Source organism: Xenopus laevis, chromosome 8S (assembly GCF_017654675.1).
Source record: "Xenopus laevis strain J_2021 chromosome 8S, Xenopus_laevis_v10.1, whole genome shotgun sequence".
Classification (NCBI taxonomy): Eukaryota; Metazoa; Chordata; class Amphibia; order Anura; family Pipidae; genus Xenopus; species Xenopus laevis.
The window spans coordinates 25,468,989-25,484,579 of NC_054386.1; the positions used below are offsets into that span (position 1 = coordinate 25,468,989).

Here is a 15,591-nt window from a genome sequence, read left to right on the forward strand (position 1 = left end):
ATCATCCCCAGACTAATGGAGCGGCTGAGTGAGTGAACCAAGCCTTGGAACAGTTCTTGAGGAACCACGTTTCCCTTTGTCAAGATGATTGGTCTGATCTCCTCCCGTGGGCGGAATTTGCTCATAACAATGCCTGCCACACTTCCACTGGAAGGTCCCCATTTATGTCGGTGTATGGTCAACATCCTCAAGCCTTCCCACAAGACTTTGTGTTGTCTGATGTTCCGGCCGCTGATGACCATGCAGCCCACATGTCTGCTATTTGGGCTGCAACCAAGTCAAACCTGGAGAAGAGTGCTCTGGTTCATAAGATGTTTGCAGATCGTAGACGTAGACCCTCTCCTCCCTACAAGGTCGGTGATAAAGTCTGGTTGTCTTCCAGGAACATTCGGTTGAAGGTACCATCTCCTAAGTTGGGTCCGAGGTTCGTAGGTCCGTTCTCCATCTCGGAAGTGATCAACCCTGTGGCTGTCAGACTTCAGCTTCCCCCTGAGATGCGAATTCCCAACGTGTTTCATGTCTCCTTGGTGAAACCTGCTACCTCCAACCGCTTTTCTGTTGTCCAGCCTCCCCCTCCTACCATCTCTGTGGATGGTCAACAAGAATATGAGGTGGAGAAGATCCTTGACTCCAGAATCTCCAGGGGCTCTCTTCAGTACCTCATTAAGTGGAAAGGCTTTGGCCCTGAAGAATGCTCCTGGGAAGGACGCTCTGATGTCCATGCTCCTCGTCTGGTGAGGGAGTTCCACTCCAAATTTCCCCAGAAGCCAGGTCCTGGTGGTCCGGAGGCCCCCCGTGAAGGGGGGGGTACTGTCACGATCGCCGCCCGGAGCAGGTCCAGGAGCTCCGGGTGGAGCATCCTTCCCTGCCGGCGTCGCTCCCAAAATGGCGGCGCCCTTGGCCGCCAGGTGGGTAGCGGCGCCGGCGCGATGACGTCAGCGCGTTGACGCCGATGACGTCAGAATTCAAATATAAAAGCCTTGCCAAGACGCCAGAATGGCGCCCAAGTAAAGGATTCGTTCCTGTGTGTTTCCTGGGTTTCCTGTCTGCTATTTTGAAGACTTATCCTGTTCCTGTTTGTTGCTGACCCCTTGCCTGGACTTTTGGACTTTGCTGATATTCTGCCTGCCCTTGAACCCTTGCCTGGACTTTGGTTATTCTCCTGATTTACCCCTTGTTGTACACCGCGACCTTGACTCCCTTGTGGGCTTCCTCCTTGATCCTGACAACCTCCCTGGTGGGAGCATCCCGGCTCTCTGACATTAGCCTCCCAGACTATCAGTCTATCCAGGTCATGCTGCAAGGATGCCACATCCTGCATGAAATTAATTGGCTGGCATATTTGTGTGTCATTGAATGACCAAATAAAACAAAAGTGAGAACAATACAAAATCCTGCAGAACCCCGCTGAGAACGCTACTCTAAACAGAGAATGTTCTAATCCCAGCCAATCTCTGTAAAAAATCCTTCAATCTGTTTCCCATCCACACTCAAACAGCATTACTAATATCAACAAACCTTATCTTAAAAGTAATTGTCTCTTCGGCACTGTATCCAAAGCTTTGACAAAGTCCAAATAGACCACATCTACTGTCTTAGTACCTACTTACCTTGTCATATGCTATTATACTTGCTTGACAAGATCAATCCATTCTCCACAACATAATCTTAAATGCAATGGAATAACAAACCTTCAAATAGCTTGCATACAACTGACATGCTTGCATGCCTGTAATTGTCAGGATAAGAACATTAACCCATTTGAATTTGTGATTAACATCAGCTTTCATCTAATCCATAGGTACCTGATTAAAGTCTGAGAAAATCAGAAAAAAGTAACCTTACTATAGGTAAATTGAGTTATCTACGTGCCCAAGTGTATATTCCATCAGGACCTGGGCCACAATAATTTTGATTTAACATTTAAGTATCATATCCTGCTTCAGTCACTGGAGCCATGGGCACCTTTACAGATGTTATCCTGCAACTCCTCAATTGACTGCTCAATTTTGTAAGTTTAGGAAAAGAACTGGTAATTCACATCTGCTTTTTCAGTATCCCTTGTAATCAAAATGTCTAAAATTTTAATGAAGCCACACTCCATCCAAAAGCTATTGGGAATTAGTCTTTGCTTGGGTGCAATAAGTTCTCATTTTCTTTTTTTGCTTTCCTGATTGCTGCTTTACAACACTAAATCCTACTACTTATCCTCATTATAGGTAGGCAGCGCTTACTTTTGTGAATATGTAAAGGAGGTTTTTAAAGGCCATCCAGAGTGTAGATCTCATTTATTGATGTCACAAAAAAATGTGTATTATAATAAATAAAGTACAGTATATGGAAGTAAAGTGTTAGAAGTAACCTCGGAGTTCCATGACCTGTATGCTTTTATATGGTCATGGAACGCCTCGTGACTTATAATATTCTAATATTTTACAATAGGGGTACTTTATTCATAAATATATATATATATATAAATATATATATATGAATCACTGAACTAATATTTGGTTGTATAACCACTGAGATCTGCTGCACATCTGTGTTACATGGAGTCGACCAACCTCTAGCACCTGTTACATTCAACAATTCTTCTGCACCTCTTGGTTTTGCCTTGGAAAAGCACCCCACCCCACAAGTTTTTATTAGATTACGGTCCAGGCATTTGGCTGGCCCAAACTGTCCGTGGTGACAAAGTAAACGTACCAGGGGATGCACCCTGGTTTGAATCACTTTGTGTGCCAGCCTGTATTGCTTTTTACAGTTGAAATTGGGAGGGCCTCCCTTAGGAGCTGTGCACCAAGCGGAACTACTAGAGAAAGGGCCTGAGTGTGCACGTGATTTTGTACAGAGTTCCAAACTGTCCCTGGCCCATAGACGCAAAAAGAATAATCTTGCTTTCATCAGTCCACAAAATGTTGTGCCATTTCAGTCAATGTGTTCTTTGGCATATTGTAACCTCTTCAGCACGTCTTTTTTTAGAAAATCGGACTTTGTGGGAGCTGCTTGCCGATAGCTTAGCTTTACATAGGCATCTTCTAATTGTTACAGTACTCAAAGGGTCTTTGCCATTTTGGCTATTCTTCTATCCATTTGAATGGTAGTTTTCTGTTTTCTTCCAGATCTCTCAGGTTTTGGTTGCCATTTTAAAGCATTTGAGATTATTTTAGTTGAGCAGCCTATTATTTTTTGCATATGTATGTTTTCCCCTCTCCAACAATTTTTTTAATCAAAGTACGCTGTTCTTCACAACAATGTTTGGAACAACCCATTTTACTCAGAATTTCAGAGAAAAATGCATTATAACCAGCATGCACAACATTTGCTGCCTTCCTTCTTTAAATAAGGGCCATAATTGACACCTGTTTTTTCACAGAATAAATGACCTGACTAATTGAACTCCACACTGATATTATTTGGAACAAGCTATTATTTTTAAGGGCTATTATTTTGAACAAGCCTCAATTAATGATTCAATTACACAGAATTACACAGAATCAGCAGCATGTCATGACTGTTGGGTCTGTTGGTTTTCTATTACTGTACTACACCTACTAGTAAATTATTTGTCGTGTACAAATATAAATTCTACCAAAAACAGTGATTGATCAGGTTTGCAATTTTCTCCCAGATCCATAAATAGGTACCAGGATCATTGATTGGTTGCTATGTTACTATGTTACAAAAGCTAAGTAAATATATTTAATTCTACTACAATAGAATTATTCCAGAATAGTGGTTCATCTTTATATATGTCTTTATTGTTGATCCCACATAATGTTTCACATTAAAAGGTTCATTCCTTTGTTAAAACTACAGAAGAGAATGTGTTTACAAGAAGAAAGTGACAAAAAAACACAAACATGATACTTTCTTGAATAGTCGAGGTTTACTAAGTTTTACAATTACTTATTTGCTTATCTCAACAATTTTACAAAAGTATTTTAATGCTCCTGGTGGCTGTTCTGGGCTCTCTGCCAAAAGCCAATTAAGTTAGAAACTTTGTATCTTTTTCGGGCTGTTCAGTGCAGGAGATGAGAGACAAAGTCGGGACATTTCAGTAACAAGCCGGGACTGCGGATTGAGCTGTCAAAAGCAGTACTGTCCTGCTTAAAATGGGACATTTGGGATGTATGCTAATATGTTACTGCCTCTCTAAATAATGGCCACTAGGCAGTATTTATGAGTTCAGTCATGGCCAAGTCTGCCATAGTTTTCAGAGAACATGTCAAGCTGCATAAAGAGTAATTATCTGGCACTGTCTTTTGACTCCTCTGAGTGATTAATAATCAATAACCGATGATGAAGAATCTAGTGAAGGGGCAGCTTGTCCACATATACCAAAAAACTCCATGTAACATTGCCTGTTTACTTTAATTTTATAGAAATGCAATCACTTTTTCTTTCACTATTTTTCTATTTAGATATTGATTTACATATACCAATAACATATTATATTAATATTTGCTAAAAGTCTACATTCTGCAGAAAAACCCTCTGATCACCAGCAACAATGAAACCAATCTCTCAGCATTCGTATCATTCCCTTCTAGATAAGTAACAGTAACATGGAGTATTACCAAGGTTTTCTTGACAATATAAAGATATAATGCCACGGGCTGAGTGCATTTATACATGGGCCTTCGAGATCATTTTAATTGTTTTATATTTTAAAACATAGGCTAAATTTTTATATTATAATACACAAGTTGGAATGACTGAGTTGTAATACATGACACCGGAAAACATTAATAATAACTGATATATGTTTAACAGTATATTTATTAAATTTTAAACATACCTTTCTACTTTTAAGCACACCTTATATACACAAATTCTCACATATACACATAGGGGCAAATTCACTAAGCGCCGAAACGCCGAACGCTAGCGTTAATTCGCTAGCGTTTGGCATTTTTGTTACTGCGCAAATTCACTAACGAACGCTGGCGTAGTTTCGCTAGTGTTACTTCGCACCCTTACGCCAGGCGAATTTTCGCTAGCGACGTAACTACGCAAATTCACTAACTTGCGCAGTGTACTGAACTCTACCTTTTACGCTAGACTTCCTTCGCCACCTCAGACCTGGCGAAGCGCAATAGAGTAGATAGGGATTGTTTAAAAAAAAGTCAAAATTTTTTCTAAGTCCCAAAAAACGCTGGCGTGTTTTCTACATTATGGGTGATAGGCTGAAAAAGATCGAAAAATTTTTTGGGGCTCCCCTCCTTCCCCCCTACATTTCCTGACTCATGGCAACTTACCTAGACAGTGGGCACATGTGTAGGGCAAAATAAATTTTTTATTTGCTGATTTGAAGGTTTTCTAGGCATTTGTAGTGCTGATACGTATTCCTCCATTGAAATTTGAATTTGGCGCCGTATGCAAATTAGCCTTCGCTAGCGTAACTTCGCTTTACATAGCGAATCAACACTAGCGCAACTTCGCAACCTTACGCTACCCCTGAGCGCAACTTCGGATTTTAGTGAATTTGCGGAGCGCTGGCGAAACTACGCCTGGCGAAGTGCGGCGAAGTTGCGCCTGGTGAATTAGTGAATTTGCCCCATAGAGCTTCCAACTCTCCCGGACTGATTTGGAGTTACCCAATTTTTCTACCCCACCTCCAGGACTCCCAGCATTTAAGTTCCCCGTTTTCCTGTAGAATATTCATGGCACATGTGCTGCAAGCAATCTCTTGCCAAAACAGCTCTGTTCACATTTCTTATACAAATGTCTATTTTTTTTTCTTGTAATAGGCCAACAGTAAAAAAAAACACAATTTCAGTAGATTACACTATTTTAAAATGATTATGTCAGACCAACTGTATGAGTTCCATAATTTCATTGGGGGCAATTAACAGTCTTTACATAGAATCCCTCTCACACCTACAAACACCCATACTCCTATAAATATATTCTTTTGCACATATCTTTATATATATTGAAACATACTAGAAGAAAGTATCTTTATATAATTTCACATTCTTATAGAGACTTGCACACACACTCCCTCACTAGCTCGAAAGTACGCTCATATATCCATACATACAGTACTAGAAAATACACACGATAATATATATGTCTCTCCTTAACTGTTACATGCACCCCTTTAATAGAATTCTGAACGTTCAGGCAGACAATCAGAAGCTATAGAATAATAAAGGGTTAAGTTGGTTAAACAAGAATGTCCTACACAGAACAAGGCACTCATTACAGAAACAACTAATTACAAGTTATCAGGAACAGGCTGCCTGAATGCAGCTGCACAGTGTGGTTGTGTGACAGCCAAACAAATACACTGGGATGAGACAATGAGGGAGTAAGGGAAAAAGAAGATGGAAGGGGGGATAGACATTGGTTTGGAAAATAAATGGGGGAGAGAGAGTAAGGCAAAATAAAATAAAGTGTAAAAAAGGCAGAAATGTTTGTGGAAGAGAGAAAAAATTTCAGCTTGGTAAATCTGTGCTAATTTTTAAAATAAGATAAATTATCCCTAGTAGGCGGGATAATCTTTTCGAATATGTTCGTCGCTATGGGGTTATTACAGAAACACTTTGTATTCATGTCTGAAAATAATGTGTGTATTGAAAAAAATATATCTCAACACAGAAGCAAGTTTACTATTCTGTAGCTTCCCATATTGCTATTCATCTCCCCCCCCCCCAAGCTTCCCCTACCACTAGTGTACCTGATGTAAGCCACGATCCAAAAGAATTATTTCTGGGGCACTAGTCTCTGGGTTCTGATGGACATGGACATTTCCTGGGTGGGAATCACAGTGCACAAATCCATGAACCAAAATAATCTCATTGAACAACTTCCCCAAAGCATGAGATACCCAAGAACAAAAGCTGGTAAATTTGGATCAGGTCACTTTCAGACATGGGCCTCTGCAACAGACTGGATCACTTCTCTCATCTTTGCAACCACAGAGGATTTACCTCCCTTAAACACAATTTAAATGTAAAATTGATTATGTTGGGTGCAAAAATTCGGCATTGTTTCTATTCAGCATGAATTGTTTTATTTTAATCTTCACTTTGCAGGCATGGTCATGCCATAAAGGGATAGTTTCTTTATAGAACAAATTGCATTTGAACAGCAAAAAGGAAACACAGTGCAATAAAAATCAAAAAATATTATACAAGTAATAGACTTGGTATTTCACCTTAATTTAGTCTTTGGATCAACTAGCAGTTAGGCAGATTTTATATAGACATGAAGGGTTGAACTTGATGAACATGTCTTTTTTTCAAGTTACTATGTCACCGTGTAAGTACTATAACTTCTTAAGGCAATACTATTTTGTATGGCACCCTACCAGATAACACATTTGCCATTTGCTTTGCTCCGGAGGCACGTGCTTCGTCTGCCTACCCATAGTTTCAGTCCTGTTCATGCAGACCACTAGAAACTGTGCAATTACTTTGAACCCTGTAAACTACATTAAAGAAACAGTCAAAACAATACCCATCTATTTACAAAGCATAAGAGATAAGGGCAAACACTGACTAACATGCAAATCGACAGTGTAGAAACATATGCGGCTCAAAAGTAAACGTACCGATTCACATCGCTGGTGGGAAGGAAATAAAGGACATTTTGTTGCCTGCAGTAGCCAATTTTAATTGTGAGTGTGTGTTATCACCCTAAAGAGACAAAAATTGTTATTGCCCAGAAGCTCAAAAACGTATACAGATCTGTATGTGGAAAGTACAAAAAACACAGCACTTGCCCCATTTTAGTCAATGACTGCTATTAGCTCCATCTACATTTTTCTATATGCCATTTGCTTTCAATTCATATTTACACAGTAGTACAGTATATGAGCATACAATTATTGCGATGTATATTGTAAGCAGATTGCATAGTGCAGCTTTTCATGAACATTGTATTTACTACAGTGCCCCTGTTTTCTTTACTCTGTCTGGTTTCATATTTCAATCACCCATAGAGATATAGAGACTGAGCTGCAAACAAGAGTAAACTCAATACATTTAAAGGAAGGATAAGTTGTTTTTTTGTGGAAACAAGCATCATATAAATCCAAGAGACGTATGTATTACTCTTCAGCACTCATCGGGTGAATATTTAAAGTACTGATAATAGAGAGGGTTGTCTCAATGCCTTCAAAGCTGCCAGTCACACAGGGGGGTGCACAGTATTGTAAGAGTACATACAAATTCTACAGTATTAATTATAGCTCTGCAGGAAACTGAGTTAGTGACACTAGGACCCTCCTCACTTGTTTTTCATGATACTAGTTAACCCTCTGACAACTATAAAGCAGGAGGGAAACACCGACCTGGTTCACATCAATTTGATTACGCTGCATATATCCTGTCATTGATCTGCCCTCCTTCCTTGTACTCCATCACCAATACACGTTTTGTGGTAAATTCCCAGTAGATTATGGGTATCTGAAGAAAGCAACAATGTCAAGACCAATACAAGAAAGAAACATGAGAAGTTATTATAGTGAAATATAAATGTATGCGACAGACCAAATAGGAGTCTGTGTACACAGTAGATAAAGGAGCACTAAAGACCAGTGAGGAGGTAATATATGGAGAAGGTAGAGCTGCAGGAGAGAAAAATATGAATGGAAGCCAAGCTACAAGGTAGTACAAGGAAAAAAGGAAGATAGAGCCCTTGGATGGAGATCATAGACGAAGAACATAACAGAAATAGTGATAAGCGTATTTATTCGCCAGCCATGGATTTGCAGCAATTTGCTGCAATTTGCAGATTTGCAGAATTTTTTCACTAAAATTTGCAACGGAAAATTTTGCTGTGAAAAAACACCCATTGACTTTGATACATTTGGACAAAACAGTCACCATAAGAAAAACCGCCCATTGACTTTAATACATTAGAACAAAAAAAGTTGCCATAAGAAAAAACGGCCATTGACTTTAATGCATTTGGAGAAAAAAATTTGCCAGAAGAAAAAACACCCATTGACTTTAATGCATTAGGACAAAAAAGTAGCCATAAGAAAAAATGGGAGATTAGTCCCCAGCAACAAATTGCCTCAACTTCAGGCAACTACGTAAATCCAAAGCAATCCCGATGGTGATTCGTATTCTTGCCGGTGGGAAGGCAGTTCGGGGAGATTAGTCACCCGCAGTAGAGGAATGAATTAGGACAAAAAGAGTCGCCATAAGAAAAAACACCCATTGACTTTAATGCATTTGGAGTGAGAAAAATTGTCATGCGTAAAAATGCAAATTGACTTCAATGAGTTTTGCGAAAGAACAGATATACAAGTATGGGACCTGTAACCCAGAATGTTTGGGAACTGGAGTTTTCTGGTCTTTAATTTGGATCTTCATACCTCAAATCTACTAGAAAATCATGTAAACATTAAATAAACCCAACAGGCTGGTTTTGCTTCCAATAAGGATTAATTATAACATAGTTTGGATCAAGTTCAAAGCACTGTTTTATAATCACTGAGAAAAAAGAAAATTTTTTTAAATTTTGATTATTTGGATCAAATGGAGTCTACAGGAGAGGTTCTTTCGATAATTTGGTGCTTTCTTGATAACAGGTTTCCAGATAATGGATCCCATACCTGTACTGTAACAAGGGACTAATGACAAGGATATAAATATTCAGGTGTCCACTGGGGTCCATCAGCTAGACAGGATAACAGAAAAGGTAAGCACACATGAAAGATGCTGGGGTAAATAGTGAGTTTGGGTTGAAAAGAAGCTGTCCACCATATAAAACCCTTCAGTGTATCTCCCAGTAGCATTAAAAAAAAACTGTCAAGAGTATGTATGTATGTGTATTTATATATATATATATATATATTTATATATACATATATATATATATATATATATATATATATATATATATGTACACACACATATATATAAGCATGTGTGTGTAATCATATACACACATGAGACAGTATATCTACCATGCCATAAAGTCATGGGTACAATTGCAAGAGTAATTTATGCTGCTCAAGACTGCAGAGAGCTCTTGTGCCCATTGCATCTTGCACTGGATTATGAATATGGTAGAGGGTACATAGCATAGCACATCCTTTTAAGCTTGCCACAGCAAGAAAGTACAGTAAGTGCAGGTATCTCCAGTAATTTGCAAGGGATGCCTATGTGCAATGCAAGTGACTGCTGGAATGTTGAAACGGTCACTGCAATTGAACTCTGAAGCAGTGGAAATGGGTTCCCTGGAGTGATCAATACCTCTTCACTTTCTGACAGGCAAGAGTGAATCTGTGTAGTAGGGGAATACTACTCATGGCTTCATCCTGTGTTTCCAGTGAAAGCAAACTTTAACTATGCTGCTTACAGTGCATTTCTTGATCTTTCCATGCTTCCTATTTTGTGGCAACAGTTTACGGAAGGCTCTCTCCTGCACAGTAATGAACTTCCTAGCACCCCCAGAAGATCAAAGGTTATTATAGCAGCAGGACCTACGTCCGGGATCCCCAACCTTTTGAACCCGCGAGCAACATTCAGAAAAAAAAGGAGTTGGGGAGCAACACTAGCATGAAAAATGTTCTTGGGGTGCCGAATAAGTGCTGTGATTACCTGTTTGATAGCCCCTATGTGGATTGTCAATCTACATTGAGGCTCTGTTGGGCAGTGCACCTGGCTTTTATGAAACCAAAACTTCCCTCCAAGCTTTGAGGCAACTTGGAGCAACATCCAAGGGGTTGGAGAGCAACATGTTGCTCACGAGCTACTGATTGGGGATCACTGACCTACATCATACGAATACCCTTGTTCCCAAGCCATAAAGTGTAATGAGCATGATTACAAGGAAAATCTTAGAAGGAAGCTATATGACCCCTTGTCTTTTGTTTATTTATCATTTAAAAAAAGATCTTTAGCTATTTGTTTCTAATACCCTGATTTGTTTCTAATACCCTGATTTGTAATGAGTTATCATGATTTGTAAGCAGTTATCATATCACCTTGCAAGTACATTTTCTTAAGTGATAATCTTTTCTTGTAATTATCATATTTAATTGTATCTCAAACCAATTTTTGTCTGTGCACATGCCATTTCTATCTGTGTGCATGCCACCTTTGTCTCACTACTTAAGGTCACCATAGACGTTAAGATTTTTCTTTCCTTAACGACCAATCCGACAAGTAAGACTCCAGTGGTATGTACACAAACAAAAATTGGTATGATATACTATTAGCATAGTTTGAGGCAATTGCATAAATGTACTGGCAGGTGCAGGCCCGGATTTGTGGAAAGGCCACCAAGTCCCGGGCCTAGGGTGGCAAGATTTTAGGGGGGCAGCATGCCACCCAACCATATCCACACTGGTTCAGAAACACTGTGGATGCATGGGGAATACAATCTTTTTTTTACAATGCCCATTGCTCCAGACCTTATAATGAAAATGTGCATATATGCATGAATAAATGGGAGGGGACAGGGCGACGAACAGCTGCAAGCCTAGGGGCACCCGCTATGTAAATCCGGCCCTGGGCAGATGAATGACAGTGCAGGTATAAAACATTTTCCCCTTTTTTACTGATATTGCTTTAAACAAATGGAAACCATACCATTTTATGCACCCTGCTAATCTAGAGCTCACAATCTTTCCTGGCTCCTAGATATTATCTTATAATATACTGGTACCTACAGTCTACTTGCATAATAAAAACTAACCATGCCTACTTTATCTGGGTTAACATAAAATAGGGGATAAGACAACTCCCTACAAATATAAACAATGCAATCCTGAAGCCCCTGATGCTCCTCAGGAAGGAGAAACTAGAGACTACTGCTGCCATTTTCTCTGCATTGCGACCCTCATTTTGGAAGTCCAGCTCCAGAGGTAAGTTTTTCTTTGCTTCTTCTATAAGCCACATAAGTTCACACTGCGGGAAAATTTTCTTCACAACATGTAGGAGGACCTATAGCAGTAAGAGTTATATATCAGCAATACACAGCTTCCCCTGCAATTTATAAAGAACAAGTGTAAACACACACGTTAGAAATCTATTCCTATATACAGTTAGTAAGAGTGAAGACAGACGAGGATATTTGTCTCCCCACAATAAATCACCTTTAGCCGTGGCAACTAATCTCCCCTGAATGCAATTTATTTCAGGTAACACTTTGCTCCCTTTTGTAAATCTCCTTTACCCTGTTTTCTTTCGCTCTCACGTCTTTTATAGTTACCTGTTCTCATTACTTAAATGTCATCAATATTTGTTTGTCAAAAATACCTTTATTTATCCTACTTCTCAATCTCTGCTTTTTGATATTTCCCATACCTCTGGATACATTCCCACCCTTTCACCATTCTCCTAATAATATCATAAAATGTGTTATGAAGGCTAAAAATTATAAACTATTGCTCTGTAGTGTTAATGTTTAGCCTTTACATCAGTTTGCTGCTTTTCCTTCTCCTGCTTTCAGACATTATGCATCACATTATGTGCTCCACAAACTGCTTCATCTGCCACATTCTGATGCCTTAGTAATGTATAATTGAGCTAATTGCTTCTCTTTGAAAACTGCAATAAGAAAGGCCATAAATCTCCTCTGCGCTGCCAGGTGAAAATTGTTTCTGTTATGAGGGAATGGGGATTTATTAATACCCTGTGACCCTGTTTAGATGCCCCTATGAGATCCTGTGGATGGCTGATGAATTATTGCTCATAACAAGTCTGCATTTGGCATAGCAACACTCATCCATCAGTGCCAACAATGCCTCCATCCATCTTCTCAGCATCAAAATAAGTGGTTGAAGACCCCCAGTCTGATGCTTTGATACACAGTCACTCAGTAGAAATTAATTCTAAGTACTGTATAGGCAAATTATTATACTTCCCCAAGGGTACTTTGCATACAAATGTGTTACTACCTCCTTGACAAGATCCTCACAAATGACAACACAGCACAACATCTGAAAAAGGAGTACTGGGAGCTTGGCTATGTACCACGCTTAAAGTTTAGGTGTATTCAGGGGCACAAGCAGTGCTGGATTTCTTTGTGGGCCGCCCCTAGGCCGCGCGGTCCGACCAGGCGGCCGCGCGGTCCTAGCGCCCGCCTACACATCCCCTTCCCAGCGCGCCGGCAAAAAAATGCCGGCGCTGCTGGTGTAATTGAATGGGGACGCACATGTCCCCATAATGAGGCTGGGCGGCATGCCTCCCCTAATTTTTTGCCACCCTAGGCCCGGGCCTATGCGGCCTTGCCGCAAATCCGGGCCTGGGCACAAGATATTCCAAACCTGCTAGGTGCTATCCAACTTTGATAAAGGTCCCACTGTTGGAACAGCACAAATTCGTAATGCGATCAGCCGAATGTAGGTGGACCTGAAAAAGAACATGCCGAAATAGCTAATATAATGGAGGAAAACAGACAAGAGACTAGACCTCAATTTGAAATACTCCCAAACCCATATAAAGACTCTGATAATAGAGAGCACTCACCCGAACACACTGTATGCCGACCTTGCCGTCTGTGCTGACAAATGCACGCGTTTCCGGAAGAACACGCTGAATATTGTATCCACTAAGCAACCAAATCATGGAGCATCAGGCAGCATTTATTGAGAATTCTCAATAAATTTGGACTTTTTATATGACCCCAAATGCTGCCTGGTGCTCCATGATTTGGTTGCTTAGTGGATACCAAATAAAGACTCTACCTGTGACTTGATGTTTTCATACTCCTCTGTCCTTGCCTCCATACATCTTAGTTCAGTAAAATAATCCCAAATTATGGCTTCTGTCTAAAAGGACCATAAAACATTTATTAAAAACACCTTTAATTATTTTACAGAATAATATGTTGAAACTGGGTGAACAAGAGAGGCGCAGCGCCTTCAGTAGTTTATTCTTATAATAGCTTTTATTTCCATGCACGCAAATGCATTATGAACTGCACATTCTACCTGTATTCCAAATCAAAACATGAAGAAAAATGTATCAAATTTGTGTTATTTCTTTACAGAAAGTGAAAAAAAGGGAATATTAGACTGTTAAAAAAAATAGCAGCGTCTGCATTCTTCTTTACAAACTCAAACATTCAATGTATAAACTGAAAAATGTTTCAAGATTTTGCTTTCCTTTGGATCACAGAACTAACAAATAGGCCCAACACCAAAGTGTGAGAAACATCCCCATTTCATGATACTTGCGCTACCATGCAAAATGTTGCACCATTTCTCTTTAGGCCAGTCAATGTGTTTTTTGGCAAATTGTAACCTCTTCAGTGTGTCTTTTTTTTAATAATGGAACTTTGCAGATAGCTTGGCTTTACATAGGCGTCTTCTAATTGTAACAGTACTCACAGGAAACTTTAGACCGTTTTTGATCTTCCTGGAGCTGAGTCTTTGCCATTTTGGCTATTGTTCTATCCATTTTCTTCTTCATTTTAAAGCATTTCACATAATTTTTCTGAGAATACTATTATTTTCTGCACTTCTTTATATGTTTTCCCCTCTCCAATCAACTTTTAATCAAAGTATGTTATTCTTCTGAACAATGTCTGGAATAACCCATTTTACTTAGAGAGAAATGCACTATAACCAGCTTGCACAGCATTTGCAGCCTTCGTCCTTAAAGAGATACTGACACCAGAAAATAAAAAATGTTATATCTATCATAAAATTGTCTTTGCATACGATTTATAATTTCTCCGTAAAAGTATTTGCCACATGCTTTTACTCTACCTTTCTTACCCCCATGTTCCTCTATGAGGGGGCTTGAAGAACAAATATTAGTCAGCACACCGATTCTTAGTATCTTTTCTTGATGGTGCACGTTCTGCAACGACCACTTTTCATTGACAGACCATGTAAGTTGTTTTTCATCCTAGGAAAGGATACACTATAAAGATCAAAGATCGTTATTCCTGTAGTTCAACATATGCTATATATATAATCAAATGTCCCTGTGGGCTTGCATATGTGGGTCAAACAAAGAGAACAGTTCGTGAACGCACGAGGGAACATAAGTCCGCTATTAATACTGGAAAAAGAGATCAGGCAGTAGCAGGCCATTTTATTGAGCATTCTCATAGAGTAAACCAATTGAAATTCCAAGTGTTGGAGACAGTAGATATAAAACAACGAGGAGGGATGCCCACAAGAGCACAAATAAAGGCTTTTTAAACCACATCCAAGTCGATGGTGCTGTTCATTTTCTACATTACCTCTATGAGGGGGCTGCCATATTTGTGCAGCAGGAGTCTGTTAGCATTAGAATCTCTAACTGACAGGCTGAGAAGGGACAGTCGGGTTGGCAAAACAGTCAGGTTAAAGCAGGGATCTGCAACCTTGGCTCTCCAGCTGTTAAGGAACTACAAGTCCCACAATGCAATTAAGGAGTCTAATGAAGGAGTCTAAATGCAAATGCATTGTGGGACTTGTAGTTCCTTAACAGCTGGAGAGCCAAGGTTGCAGATCCCTGGGTTAAAGGATCAGTAACATCAATTTTGTTTTATTAAAAAATCTAACAACAGGTGACCCATTCAATTACAACTGAGTAGGAGAAACAACAGCCTGCCAGAAACCAGTTCCATCCTAAAGTGCTGGCTCTTTCTGAAAGCACATGACCAGGCAAAATAACCTGAGATGGG

At 39.6% G+C, this 15,591-nt stretch overlaps 1 pseudogene; it reads right to left on the reverse strand.

The window, feature by feature from the left end:
* Positions 1-6,676: 6,676 nt before the first annotated feature.
* LOC121397766 lies at positions 6,677-14,698 on the reverse strand (annotated as a pseudogene).
* Positions 14,699-15,591: the final 893 nt, after the last annotated feature.